The following is a 16062-nucleotide window of genomic DNA, read 5'->3' on the forward strand; positions in this document are numbered from 1 at the left end:
CTACAACTGTAGCTTGCCTTCACCAGTGTATGAATGTGAGAGTGAATGAATAGTGGTATTGTAAAGTGCTTTGACGGGTCCTGAAAAGCACTATATAAATGCAATCCATTATTATTCTAAATTTGAACTTTATTCTGGGCAGTTTTCAAAATTCACAAAATCCTTTCAAATAGTTTTTTTATTTTTATTTTAGTTAACTAAAAATGCCTTTTCACATCTAGTTTTGCTTTTCAGTTTAGTTTTTGTTGACTAAAATAACCTTGCACTTTATTTGATAACAGATGGATCATCCTCTTATATTTACCCAGATATATTGGAAGCCAATGATAATAATAATAATAATAATAATAATAATAATAATAATAATTGTTATTATTATTGTTGTTGTTGTTGTTATTGAGATAACCACTTCAATTGATTTGATAGAATTTACTTATAGTTAGCGCTATATGTTGGACAAAGGCTCATTTGTATATAATTTTGCCTCTGTAGACCACTACAGTGGATTTTAATCCAAATAATCAAGACATGATATCAGTAAAGACTTTTAGCTTTAATCCAAGGAGTTTTATTTTATTTTTTTACATTAACTGCTAGAATTACAGTCATTGTTTACATAATCCTCAAAATTAATTGGGTCTACTGACATAATTTTAAATGTAAGGATGGATGAAAATCGTTTGCAGAGTATGACTGTCTGTAGTTTAGAACCCACTGATATCCAAATGCTGTGTTTTTTCCTTCTGCCAGGCCTGTTTTTCCAGCCACCTTTATTTGCTGCTGGATCTCTCTGCATTCAGACTTGTCTTTAATTACGAAAAAGCATGCTCTATTGGGCTGAGATTAGGTGACAGTCGTGAGCATTGAAGAATATACCATTTCGTTGATGAGAAACCCGAGTTTTATCCATGAGAAACTCTTGGGTCCGAATGCTTTGAGTCATTATTGTTGGATCATTGGATGAGTCTGTATAGTGTAGCCCTGTAGACTTCAGAATTTATTAACAGACACTAATGGGTATGACTTCCACTGTCAGTCATACACGCTCATGCCTTAGCATTGACTCTGTCACGACAGATGATGCTGTGTTCTTTGAATCAGCTCTTCCTATCCGTTTCCGCACTTTCATGTAGGGCTGCTCAATTAATTATTAATTTTAATTTAAATTACGATCTGGGCTTTCAACGATCATTAAAAATGACTGAGCCGATTACTACCACCTCCCTCGTGCTTTACTCTCGCGCTGCTCCGTGTGGCAAATCGAGCGCACCTCTCTGCGTTTCGAACACGCGTCACAACAACTAAGAGGACCCGAGGGAAGCTCGGAAAGCTCGGAAAACTTGGCAGAAGTTAATTGGAGAGGAGAAGATAATGGCTGCTGAAGAAAGAATGCCGTTGGTTGAAAAGAGAGGTAAAACGACTTCAGTGGTGTGGAAACATTATGGGTTCGCGGAGTCAGACGTGGATCAAGTAGACGTAGTGTGTAAACTTTGCTACGGTGTCATAGCTGCACCACAGAGCAAGACTACAAATTGACATACCTCAATGTCAGTTTGATACAATTGTGCATTGTGTGGCTACACAGCTTGCCTTGATGTTTGGTTATTTGTATGCATAAATATTATGCAGTATTTTGAAGTTCACTAAACATAGATGTTTACATTTTTCATTTATTTTTTATATTGCAAACATTTGCACTGTTATCTGTATTTGCACACTATTTTATATTATTTTATGACAATTTTTAAAGCCATTATTCAATACATTGTTATTGTTAAATAAATATTGTCAAATAATCGAGATCTCAATTTCAGTGAAAATAATCGTGATTATCCTTTTTGCCATAATTGAGCAGCCCTACTTTCATGTATTTAAAGATACAAACAAACCAGGCAGAACTGATCTGGCTCTTTTAGACGTTTTCTGACAAAGTCTAATCTGAACTTCTCGTCCCTGAGTATAACCAGTGGTTTGCACCTTGTTGTAGACCCTCTATATTTACATTCATGAAGGTGTCTCTCGACTGTTGACTTTGACAATTATTTGCCAACCTCTTGTGTTCTTGACTTGGTACATGTAATGAAGTTTTTTCCCTTAACCAAGGAAAGAATTCTCTCATCATACACTTTATCTGTCTTTTAAGGTCTTTTGGTGTTTCTGAGTTGGAATTGTATGGGAACAGGCCTCACCTGGTCATTAAACTGCTTAACAGTCAATTGACTGATTAACTTTGAGCCTCCAAAACTAGGGGAATGTGTATAGAAAATGCCCATTATTACTAATCAGTTAATACTTTTGTGAAACTCTTTGACTTAAAGCTTAAAGTCTAAACTTCAATAGCATCTTGATTTTAGATCCACTTTGGTAAGATAAGAGGAAAACTACATTAATTATGTCTTTGTCCTGTAAATTATGGAGCTAACTGCAGTTTAAAAAAAAAAAAAAAAATACATACCTGCAAAACCAATATTATTACATCAGCCTTAACGGGTGCTAATGCGAAATATTGGCATGCCTGCAGGTTAAATTAAAGAAACAAACTTGTTTTTGTTCTGCTAAAAATTCAAGCATTAGCACATTAATTATAAAAGCTCCAATGAAAACTCAGCAGTAGTACCATGCTGAATATTTTACGGGAGAAAACATAGAGGGATGTGCCCAGAAAGTAAATATTCACTTTTTATACAATTCCAGCTAATCAACTGATTCATTTACAGCCTAATTTAATTACAAGTAAGATATTTTAGTGCACACACCTTTAATGAATATAGAGGACTATATATTTATATACTTAGAAGTACATTTCCCATCCTGCATGCATGCCTTAGAAGGGAAGGTTATTGGGACTGACCTGGTAATTTCATGGCTAGGGCTGTGCAGTCAAATGTGGATGGGGCTGGAAATGAGTAGGAATATTTAACTGTTGTGCATGCCAGTCTGTTATCATTCATAGCTGTGGCTTCTTCTCACACCTTTATTCTCCAGGATGGTGCTCTGACTGTTGTGATGAAGTGGACATTTAAGAGGGGATCGAAGCTTCCCTGGAGACAACTGCAATGTCCTTGAGCAGGAGCAAAATCGACACAGTTGAATGCTATCAATAATTTATTTTCAGAGAATATCTTTTTTTTAAAATTATTATGTTGCTGGTGTCACTGAGGAACTTTTGGCCCAGTTTGGCCACAGTTCAATGATATTAAACTAAAAGTGGCGGTACAGTAATACTAACATGCTTCAAAAGAAGGATCTTTGTCTACAAGGGCAAATACTTCATAAACACTTGTCCTGTATACTCTGCTTAACGTCATGTTATTGTAAACTATGGGTGTCCAGCTGATGCACGTCTTTGCATGTGTGTATTATTGACATGACATCAAGATTTCATTTCTAAAATGAAAGGAAATCACTTTAGATTTCATTTCTAAAATGATTTAACACCCTGCTACGATTACCACGGGGACCACTGTTACCTTCACCCTCCACATCCTCTCGAGCTCTTCTCTGAGCCCTTGGTATTTCTCCAGCTTCTCGTGTTCCTTCTTCCTGATATTGCTGTCATTCGGAACCGCTACATCGATCACTACGGCCGTCTTCTTCTGTTTGTCTACCACCACTATGTCCTGTTGGTTAGCCACCACCATTTTGTCCGCCTGTATCTGGAAGTCCCACAGGATCTTAGCTCGGTCATTCTCCACCACCCTTGGGGGCATCTCCCATTTTGACCTCGGGACTTCCAGGTTATACTCGGCACAGATGTTCCTGTACACTATGCCGGCCACTTGGTTATGGCGTTCCATGTATGCCTTGCCTGCTAGCATCTTGCACCCTGCTGTTATGTGCTGGATTGTCTCTGGGGCATCTTTACACAGCCTGCACCTGGGGTCTTGCCTGGTGTGATAGACCCCAGCCTCTATGGATCTTGTACTCAGAGCTTGTTCTTGTGCTGCCATGATTAGTGCCTCTGTGCTGTCTTTCAGTCCAGCTTTGTCCAGCCACTGGTAGGATTTCTGGATATCAGCCACCTCCTCTATCTGCCGGTGGTACATACCGTGCAGGGGCCTGTCCTTCCATGATGGTTCCTCGTCTCCCTCCTCTTTCTTGGGTTTCTGCTGCCTGAGGTATTCACTGAGCACTCGGTCAGTTGGGGCCATCTTCCCAATGTATTCTTGGATGTTCGTTGTCTCGTCCTGGACTGTGGTGCTGACACTCACCAGTCCCCGGCCCCCTTCCTTCCGCTTAGCGTACAGCCTCAGGGTGCTGGACTTGGGGTGAAACCCTCCATGCATGGTAAGGAGCTTTCTTGTCTTTATGTCAGTGGCTTCTATCTCCTCCTTTGGCCAGCCTATTACCCCAGCAGGGTACCTGATCACGGGCAGGGCGTAGGTGTTGATGGCCCGGATCTTGTTCTTACCGTTCAGCTGACTCCTCAGGACTTGCCTGACCCTCTGCAGGTACTTGGTGGTTGCAGCTTTTCTAGCGGCCTCTTCATGGTTCCCATTCGCCTGCGGGATCCCCAGGTACTTGTAACTGTCCTCTATGTCTGCAATGTTGCCTTCTGGTAGTTCAATCCCCTCAGTTCTGACTACCTTCCCTCTCTTTGTTACCATTTGACTACACTTCTCCAGTCTGAACGACATTCCAATGTCATTGCTGTATATCCTGGTGGTGTGGATCAGTGAATCGATGTCTCGTTCACTCTTGGCATACAGCTTGATGTCATCCATGTACAGGAGGTGGCTGACAACTGCTCCGTTCCGTAGTCGGTATCCGTAGCCAGTCTTGTTAATGATCTCACTGAGGGGGTTCAGGCCTATGCAGAACAGCAGTGGGGACAGAGCATCTCCTTGGTAGATCCCGCACTTGATGGTGACTTGTGCTATGGGCTTGGAGTTGGCCTCTAGTGTTGTACGCCACATCCCCATTGAGTTCCTGATGAAGGCTCTTAGGGTCCTGTTGATCTTGTACAATTCTAAGCATTCCAGTATCCAGCTGTGGGGCATTGAGTCATAGGCCTTCTTGTAATCAATCCAGGCAGTGCACAGGTTGGTCAGTCTGGTCTTGCAGTCTCGGCTGACTGCTCTGTCTACCAGTAGCTGGTGTTTTGTGCCTCTGGTATTCTTGCCCATCCCTTTCTGTGCCCCGCTCATATATTAACCCATGTGCCTGTTCATCTTAGCCAATATGATGCCTGACAGGAGCTTCCATGTAGTACTGAGGCAGGTTATTGGTCGGTAGTTGGAGGGGACCGGTCCCTTCTTGGGGTCCTTGGGGATCAGGACCGTCCGACCTTCGGTTAGCCATTCCGGGTGTCTCTCGTTAACTAGCAGCTGGTTCATTTGTAAATGATTTATATATATATATATATAAAAAAAAACACCCAGCACGCCCCTGCGGGCGGTTTATCCTTCAAGCTCGGGTCCTCTACCAGAGGCCTGGGAGCTTGAGGGTCCTGCGCAGAATCTTAGCTGTTCCCAGGACTGCGCTCTTCTGGACAGAGATCTCCGATGTTATTCCCGGGATCTGCTGGAGCCACTCGCCTAGCTTGGGAGTCACCGCACCTAGTGCTCCGATTACCACGGGGACCACCGTTACCTTCACCCTCCACATCCTCTCGAGCTCTTCTCTGAGCCCTTGGTATTTCTCCAGCTTCTCGTGTTCCTTCTTCCTGATATTGCTGTCATTCGGAACCGCTACATCGATCACTACGGCCGTCTTCTTCTGTTTGTCTACCACCACTATGTCCGGTTGGTTAGCCACCACCATTTTGTCCGTCTGTATCTGGAAGTCCCACAGGATCTTAGCTCGGTCATTCTCCACCACCCTTGGGGGCATCTCCCATTTTGACCTCGGGACTTCCAGGTTATACTCGGCACAGATGTTCCTGTACACTATGCCGGCCACTTGGTTATGGCGTTCCATGTATGCCTTGCCTGCTAGCATCTTGCACCCTGCTGTTATGTGCTGGATTGTCTCTGGGGCATCTTTACACAGCCTGCACCTGGGGTCTTGCCTGGTGTGATAGACCCCAGCCTCTATGGATCTTGTACTCAGAGCTTGTTCTTGTGCTGCCATGATTAGTGCCTCTGTGCTGTCTTTCAGTCCAGCTTTGTCCAGCCACTGGTAGGATTTCTGGATATCAGCCACCTCCTCTATCTGCCGGTGGTACATACCGTGCAGGGGCCTGTCCTTCCATGATGGTTCCTCGTCTCCCTCCTCTTTCTTGGGTTTCTGCTGCCTGAGGTATTCACTGAGCACTCGGTCAGTTGGGGCCATCTTCCCAATGTATTCTTGGATGTTCGTTGTCTCATCCTGGACTGTGGTGCTGACACTTACCAGTCCCCGGCCCCCTTCCTTCCGCTTAGCGTACAGCCTCAGGGTGCTGGACTTGGGGTGAAACCCTCCATGCATGGTAAGGAGCTTTCTTGTCTTTATGTCAGTGGCTTCTATCTCCTCCTTTGGCCAGCCTATTACCCCAGCAGGGTACCTGATCACGGGCAGGGCGTACGTGTTGATGGCCCGGATCTTGTTCTTACCGTTCAGCTGACTCCTCAGGACTTGCCTGACCCTCTGCAGGTACTTGGTGGTTGCAGCCTTTCTAGCGGCCTCTTCATGGTTCCCATTTGCCTGCGGGATCCCCAGGTACTTGTAACTGTCCTCTATGTCTGCAATGTTGCCTTCTGGTAGTTCAATCCCCTCAGTTCTGACTACCTTCCCTCTCTTTGTTACCATCCGACTACACTTCTCCAGTCCGAACGACATTCCAATGTCATTGCTGTATAGCCTGGTAGTGTGGATCAGTGAATCGATGTCTCGTTCACTCTTGGCATACAGCTTGATGTCATCCATGTACAGGAGGTGGCTGACAACTGCTCCGTTCCGTAGTCGGTATCCGTAGCCAGTCTTGTTAATGATCTCACTGAGGGGGTTCAGGCCTATGCAGAACAGCAGTGGGGACAGAGCATCTCCTTGGTAGATCCCGCACTTGATGGTGACTTGTGCTATGGGCTTGGAGTTGGCCTCTAGTGTTGTACGCCACATCCCCATTGAGTTCCTGATGAAGGCTCTTAGGGTCCCATTGATCTTGTACAATTCTAGGCATTCCAGTATCCAGCTGTGGGGCATTGAGTCATAGGCCTTCTTGTAATCAATCCAGGCAGTGCACAGGTTGGTCAGTCTGGTCTTGCAGTCTCGGCTGACTGTTCTGTCTACCAGTAGCTGGTGTTTTGCGCCTCTGGTATTCTTGCCAATTCCTTTCTGTGTCCCACTCATGTATTGAGCCATGTGCCTGTTCATCTTAGCTGATATGATGCCTGACAGGAGCTTCCATGTAGTACTGAGGCAGGTTATTGGTCGGTAGTTGGAGGGGACCGGTCCCTTCTTGGGGTCCTTGGGGATCAGGACCGTCCGACCTTCGGTTAGCCATTCCGGGTGTCTCTCGTTAACTAGCAGCTGGTTCATTTGTGCTGCCAGACGCTCGTGGAGTGCAGTCAGCTTCTTTAGCCAGTAGGCGTGAACCATGTCGGGCCCTGGTGCTGTCCAACTCTTCATACTGGAGACCCTTTCTTGGATATCTGCCACTGTGATGGTTACTGGACCCTGTTCAGGGAGGTCGCTGTGGTCTGCCCTCAGATCCACTAGCCACTGAGCATTGCCGTTATGGGTTGCGTCCTTCTCCCATATGGTCTTCCAGTATTGCTCCGTCTCCAGCCTTGGTGGTGCTGTTCTCTTATTATTGTTCCCTTGCCACTGAGAGTACACCTTTGCTGGTTCTGTGGAGAACAGCTGGTTTATTCTCCTGCCTTCTATCTCTCTGGTGTACCTCCTCAAGCGGCTGGCCAAGGCTGTGAGTCTTTGCTTGGCAGTTTCCAAGGCCTCAGGTATGGACAGCTTGCTGTATTTCTTATGCACCTTCTTTGTCGCACCTTTCTGCAACTCCGTTAGTTGGCTAACCTCCCTCCGTGCTACTTTGATCTTGCCCTCTAGCCTCCTTCTCCATGGAGGGTACTGCCCCTTGTGGCTGTTCAACTTGTAGCCAAGCATCTCACTGATCACTGCTGCCGTATTGTAGATCAGCTTGTTAGTGTCGGTAATCGTGGTTGTAGGTATTGTCCGTAGTGCTGCATTAACATCATCTAGCAGACCTTCTGAGGGTACTTCACGTAATCTTGGTAACCGACTACGGGGGATCCAGGTGTCAAGCTTGGCCATTATCCTATTTTTCAGGTCAATTCCTCTCGCACTCAACGATCCTTCTCCTATCGCACTTGGGGCTATGTACCCAATCTCGGGTGGGGGTGATGATATCTCCCCCTGACCTGGCGTCCTGACTCCTCCTTGCCGTAGCATTTGTGTTGTACCTCGTCAATCTCTAGCTGTGAGAGCAGTCCCTTCTTTCGAATGTTGGAACACTGAGCTACTAGTTGTTTCGCCGTCATTGTGGATGTTGGGTATCGAAGAATCCATAGGTCCCTCATCCTATTCATGTAGCCCCTTCCGCCGGGGTTACTTGCGTAGTAGCATTCCAACAACGCCCTGTTTTCGCCTCTTGCCCACCGATGCCTTCTTGTTCCAGTAGCCCACTTTTCGTCAGGGTGCCCTGGTTCCTCAACACCTGACGCGGACCTTGTTGATCCGGGCGACGTCCGAGCCGGCATGCCTTCATATTTATCTGTCTCGCTCATGTCTGCGGTAGGCTCGCTTAGCATAGGGGGTCTAGCCTTAGGACCCTTACTGGATACAGACGCCCCAGGCAGGAATCGAACTTGCGATCCTGGGTTCCAAAGGCGTGTAGTCTAACCACTACGCTATCCAGCTGCTATATATAGCAGCTGGATGTTCCAACAGTGTTCCAACATTCGAAAGAAGGGACTGCTCTCACAGCTAGAGATTGACGAGATACAACACAAATGCTACGGCAAGGAGGAGTCAGGACGCCAGGTCAGGGGGGAGATATCATCACCCCCACCCGAGATTGGGTACATAGCCCCAAGTGCGATAGGAGAAGGATCGTTGAGTGCGAGAGGAACTGACCTGGAAAATAGGATAATGGCCAAGCTTGAAACCTGGATCCCCCGTAGCCGGTTACCAAGATTACGTGAAGTACCCTCAGAAGGTCTGCTAGATGATGTTAATGCAGCACTACGGACAATACCTACAACCACGATTACCGACACTAACAAGCTGATCTACAATACGGCAGCAGTGATCAGTGAGATGCTTGGCTACAAGTTGAACAGCCACAAGGGGCAGTACCCTCCATGGAGAAGGAGGCTAGAGGGCAAGATCAAAGTAGCACGGAGGGAGGTTAGCCAACTAATGGAGTTGCAGAAAGGTGCGACAAAGAAGGTGCATAAGAAATACAGCAAGCTGTCCATACCTGAGGCCTTGGAAACTGCCAAGCAAAGACTCACAGCCTTGGCCAGCCGCTTGAGGAGGTACACCAGAGAGATAGAAGGCAGGAGAATAAACCAGCTGTTCTCCACAGAACCAGCAAAGGTGTACTCTCAGTGGCAAGGGAACAATAATAAGAGAACAGCACCACCAAGGCTGGAGACGGAGCAATACTGGAAGACCATATGGGAGAAGGACGCAACCCATAACGGCAATGCTCAGTGGCTAGTGGATCTGAGGGCAGACCACAGCGACCTCCCTGAACAGGGTCCAGTAACCATCACAGTGGCAGATATCCAAGAAAGGGTCTCCAGTATGAAGAGTTGGACAGCACCAGGGCCCGACATGGTTCACGCCTACTGGCTAAAGAAGCTGACTGCACTCCACGAGCGTCTGGCAGCACAAATGAACCAGCTGCTAGTTAACGAGAGACACCCGGAATGGCTAACCGAAGGTCGGACGGTCCTGATCCCCAAGGACCCCAAGAAGGGACCGGTTCCCTCCAACTACCGACCAATAACCTGCCTCAGTACTACATGGAAGCTCCTGTCAGGCATCATATCGGCTAAGATGAACAGGCACATGGGTCAATACATGAGTGGGACACAGAAAGGAATTGGCAAGAATACCAGAGGCGCAAAACACCAGCTACTGGTAGACAGAACAGTCAGCCGAGACTGCAAGACCAGACTGACCAACCTGTGCACTGCCTGGATTGATTACAAGAAGGCCTATGACTCAATGCCCCACAGCTGGATACTGGAATGCTTAGAATTGTACAAGATCAATGGGACCCTAAGAGCCTTCATCAGGAACTCAATGGGGATGTGGCGTACAACACTAGAGGCCAACTCCAAGCCCATAGCACAAGTCACCATCAAGTGCGGGATCTACCAAGGAGATGCTCTGTCCCCACTGCTGTTCTGCATAGGCCTGAACCCCCTCAGTGAGATCATTAACAAGACTGGCTACGGATACCGACTACGGAACGGAGCAGTTGTCAGCCACCTCCTGTACATGGATGACATCAAGCTGTATGCCAAGAGTGAACGAGACATCGATTCACTGATCCACACTACCAGGCTATACAGCAATGACATTGGAATGTCGTTCGGACTGGAGAAGTGTAGTCGGATGGTAACAAAGAGAGGGAAGGTAGTCAGAACTGAGGGGATTGAACTACCAGAAGGCAACATTGCAGACATAGAGGACAGTTACAAGTACCTGGGGATCCCGCAGGCGAATGGGAACCATGAAGAGGCCGCTAGAAAGGCTGCAACCACCAAGTACCTGCAGAGGGTCAGGCAAGTCCTGAGGAGTCAGCTGAACGGTAAGAACAAGATCCGGGCCATCAACACCTACGCCCTGCCCGTGATCAGGTACCCTGCTGGGGTAATAGGCTGGCCAAAGGAGGAGATAGAAGCCACTGACATAAAGACAAGAAAGCTCCTTACCATGCATGGAGGGTTTCACCCCAAGTCCAGCACCCTGAGGCTGTACGCTAAGCGGAAGGAAGGGGGCCGGGGACTGGTGAGTGTCAGCACCACAGTCCAGGATGAGACAACGAACATCCAAGAATACATTGGGAAGATGGCCCCAACTGACCGAGTGCTCAGTGAATACCTCAGGCAGCAGAAACCCAAGAAAGAGGAGGGAGACGAGGAACCATCATGGAAGGACAGGCCCCTGCACGGTATGTACCACCGGCAGATAGAGGAGGTGGCTGATATCCAGAAATCCTACCAGTGGCTGGACAAAGCTGGACTGAAAGACAGCACAGAGGCACTAATCATGGCAGCACAAGAACAAGCTCTGAGTACAAGATCCATAGAGGCTGGGGTCTATCACACCAGGCAAGACCCCAGGTGCAGGCTGTGTAAAGATGCCCCAGAGACAATCCAGCACATAACAGCAGGGTGCAAGATGCTAGCAGGCAAGGCATACATGGAACGCCATAACCATAGTGTACAGGAACATCTGTGCCGAGTATAACCTGGAAGTCCCGAGGTCAAAATGGGAGATGCCCCCAAGGGTGGTGGAGAATGACCGAGCTAAGATCCTGTGGGACTTCCAGATACAGGCGGACAAAATGGTGGTGGCTAACCAACAGGACATAGTGGTGGTAGACAAACAGAAGAAGACGGCCGTAGTGATCGATGTAGCGGTTCCGAATGACAGCAATATCAGGAAGAAGGAACACGAGAAGCTGGAGAAATACCAAGGGCTCAGAGAAGAGCTCGAGAGGATGTGGAGGGTGAAGGTAATGGTGGTCCCCGTGGTAATCGGAGCACTAGGTGCGGTGACTCCCAAGCTAGGCGAGTGGCTCCAGCAGATCCCGGGAATAACATCGGAGATCTCTGTCCAGAAGAGCGCAGTCCTGGGAACAGCGAAGATACTGCGCAGGACCCTCAAGCTCCCAGGCCTCTGGTAGAGGACCCGAGCTTGAAGGATAAACCGCCCGCAGGGGCGTGCTGGGCGTTTTTTATACATATATATATATATATATATATACAGGAAGTGCAGAATTATTAGGCAAATGAGTATTTTGTCCACATCATCCTCTTCATGCATGTTGTCTTACTCCAAGCTGTATAGGCTCGAAAGCCTACTACCAATTAAGCATATTAGGTGATGTGCATCCCTGTAATGAGAAGGGGTGTGGTCTAATGACATCAACACCCTATATCAGGTGTGCATAATTATTAGGCAACTTCCTTTCCTTTGGCAAAATGGGTCAAAAGAAGGACTTGACGGGCTCAGAAAGTCAAAAATAGTGAGATATCTTGCAGAGGGATGCAGCAGTCTCAAAATTGCAAAGCTTCTGAAGCGTGATCATCGAACAATCAAGCGTTTCATTCAAAATAGTCAACAGGGTCGCAAGAAGCGTGTGGAAAAATCAAGGCGCAAAATAACTGCCCATGAACTGAGAAAAGTCAAGCGTGCAGCTGCCAAGATGCCACTTGCCACCAGTTTGGCCATATTTCAGAGCTGCAACATCACTGGAGTGCCCAAAAGCACAAGGTGTGCAATACTCAGAGACATGGCCAAGGTAAGAAAGGCTGAAAGATGATCACCACTGAACAAGACACACAAGCTGAAACGTCAAGACTGGGCCAAGAAATATCTCAAGACTGATTTTTCTAAGGTTTTATGGACTGATGAAATGAGAGTGAGTCTTGATGGGCCAGATGGATGGGCCCGTGGTTGGATTGGTAAAGGGCAGAGAGCTCCAGTCCGACTCAGACGCCAGCAAGGTGGAGGTGGAGTACTGGTTTGGGCTGGTATCATCAAAGATGAGCTTGTGGGGCCTTTTCGGGTTGAGGATGGAGTCAAGCTCAACTCCCAGTCCTACTGCCAGTTTCTGGAAGACACCTTCTTCAAGCAGTGGTACAAGCAGTGGATGCAAGTCTGCATCCTTCAAGAAAAACATGATTTTCATGCAGGACAATGCTCCATCACACGCGTCCAAGTACTCCACAGCGTGGCTGGCAAGAAAGGGTATAAAAGAAGAAAAACGAATGACATGGCCACCTTGTTCACCTGATCTGGACCCCATTGAGAACCTGTGGTCCATCATCAAATGTGAGATTTACAAGGAGGGAAAACAGTACACCTCTCTGAACAGTGTCTGGGAGGCTGTGGTTGCTGCTGCACGCAATGTTGATGGTGAACAGATCAAAACACTGACAGAATCCATGGATGGCAGGCTTTTGAGTGTCCTTGCAAAGAAAGGTGGCTATATTAGTCGCTGATTTGTTTTTGTTTTGTTTTTGAATGTCAGAAATGTATATTTGTGAATGTGGAGATGTTATATTGGTTTCACTGGTAAAAATAAATAATTGAAATGGGTATATATTTGTTTTTTGTTAAGTTGCCTAATAATTATGCACAGTAATAGTCACCTGCACACACAGATATCCCCCTAAAATAGCTAAAACTAAAAACAAACTAAAAACTACTTCCAAAAACATTCAGCTTTGATATTAATGAGTTTTTTGGGTTCATTGAGAACATGGTTGTTGTTCAATAATAAAATTATTCCTCAAAAATACAACTTGCCTAATAATTCTGCACTCCCTGTATATATATATATTATATATATATATGTATATGTGTGTGTGTGTGTGTATGTATTTATGTATGTATGTATGTATGTATGTATGTATGTATATACAATGCAAATTATATGCATTGGTTTTATTTTAGAAATGAAATCTTGATGTCATGTCAATAATAGTTTTATTTTTTTTTATTAAAGGCTCATGCTGTACACTACAGTATTGTAACTATACATAAAAGACAAATAATATTCCAGTATGGAGATTAGGGTCAGCTACTGCTACAAGTGAACATGAAGGGGGGAACATGAAGTAAATTGAAATGCATTGTCACATATTGTATCCTGGTAGGTGGAGAAAGTAAGAAAGCAAAGACAGGAGAGAAAAATGAAATATTATTTTCAAAGGTAAGGATCGCTCAACAAGTGACTTTTGATAAAATGGAAATTTAAAGATTACTTATAATGTCCTAATTAAGTTTGGAGTTTTTAAATTAGATAACTGGATATATACATGATGTGTTGCTTAATTGTGTTCTTGAATTATACCAATTTTTGTGTTATTCAAGGGTTGCATGGAAAACTGGGGATATTTAGGGCAGGATAAACTGGTTAGTGTCATATGTCATGTAGACTGAGGACCCCAAATGCAGACTCGTGGACAAATGTTAAACGAAAACAAGCTTTTATTTAATATAAATCAAAAATCCAGTAGGAAAAGCGGGAACATGGGGTAAACACTGGGAGCTAGGAAAGCTACAGGAGCACTACACACCACAGGATGTAAAGTAACAGAAACTGGAACTTTTATAATTGTAGCGTCTTTACAATATAACATGTCTTGAGGGAACTGTTGTTGTGATTTGGTGCTATTTAAATGAATTGAGTTAAATTGGAAGCTGGAAACAGGCTGCGGGAAACCGGATGACACGACAAATGGCAATTAGAGACTCAGACAAGTTATACACACAGCAATGAGGCAAGGGGCAAACAGGTGGGAGACACAGCAGGACACAGCAGGAACAAATCATGGCTAATGTGACTATAGAAGTTAAACTCAGCACAAGAGTGCAACAGTGTAATGTCCACGGACACTTTAGAAGGGCCTTCTAGGGAATAGAGGACAACTTGTTCAGGGGGAATTAACTGATTAAAGACTTTGTGAAATATGGCCTCTAGAACTACCATGGGGCAAAGCCTCCTGACCTGATACCACTAGAATAAAATACTAATTTCTTTAAAATGTATAGCTAATAAACGACTGAAGGCAGTCAAAATACAAATAACCTCTTTTTTTCTTAATAAGGCAATAAAAAAATGGGCCCTAGAAGAGTGGGGCTACATAAATACCCAGCTAGGTGCTGAGTAGTTAGCATTCACACAGAGTGAGCATTCGAGAAAGCAATGAAAGGAGCAGTGGTAATAAAGGCTGAAAATACTGGAGTATCAAAGTTGTGAATGCATTCATAAGAATGCAGTATTATTGTGGTAATCACTATATTTCTATTATAGTAAGACCTGGTGGCCTCGAATTTCTGGCTTTAAATGAAGAGATGAGTCTTATCACATTTGGAAGGTACAGACCGTTCATGGAATTATATTTGATGTCTACAAGACAAGCTCAGAGATAGTCAAGTCATACAAGCATCTTACTGAGTGAATAACTACGTGATGAAGCAGCTCAAAGAACTTTCCTCAGTAAAAAAGAAAACTGAATATAAACGAAAAGAAAATCCTCTAAATAGTTTAAAGCAGGAGGAAATACTGTATTATATTATGAATCAAAAAGTGTTAAAATCAATTCAGTAATGTAAATGTGGCTCGTAATATGAAGACCGTTGAGAGTAAGAGTAAGACTACACTGTAAAAACTGTGACTAGAGGTTACTTAAAAAAGTTATGGCAACAAAGTGACACTTGAAATAATTAAGTAGATTTTAATTTCAAAAGATTTATGTAAAATGTAGAGAAAATGTTAATTAAATTCAAATAGAAAACAAAAGTAGATATTAATAGAATTAAACTGTAAATATGTGTTGGATTTAGGGTCAAAATCTCAAACTGAAGGTTGAAATTGCCCAACTTTACCAAAAAAAATAATTGATATGAAATAAGTCTCTGAGAAAAATTACTTTGAATTTACTAACTATCTGGCAAAGGTTTAGTAAAAACTTCCTAAAATATCCATTACAAAGAAATGAAATCTTCTTGTTTTTTCAGTAAAACTCAAATTGGATTCAATAATTTTCCAAATAAACCTTAAAAATAATGACTGAATAATAAGAGAAAATGAAATGAATTTTACTTATTTTCTGAGTAAAATAAATCAATTTCACAAAGAAAACATCAAAACAGTAATTTGTTTTATTGTGGAAAATAAAACACAGTAATTTATAATATAACATTTTTCTGCTCGTATACACTGAATTCTCATCAACAATCTCCTGATCTCCTAAATACATTCCTCTGCTGTAAATTTGTTTTAGTGTCATAAACAGTTTATCACACAGCTTTGTGTACAGAGCAACAGCAACATAAACTGCATGAATGTAAACCAGTTTTGTAAAAAAGAAATTAATCTTTAGACTGTAATATCAACATGAACCTGAAATTTGA

This window comes from Simochromis diagramma, unplaced genomic scaffold, assembly GCF_900408965.1.
Source record: "Simochromis diagramma unplaced genomic scaffold, fSimDia1.1 OVJJ01000159.1, whole genome shotgun sequence".
Lineage (NCBI taxonomy): Eukaryota > Metazoa > Chordata > Actinopteri > Cichliformes > Cichlidae > Simochromis > Simochromis diagramma.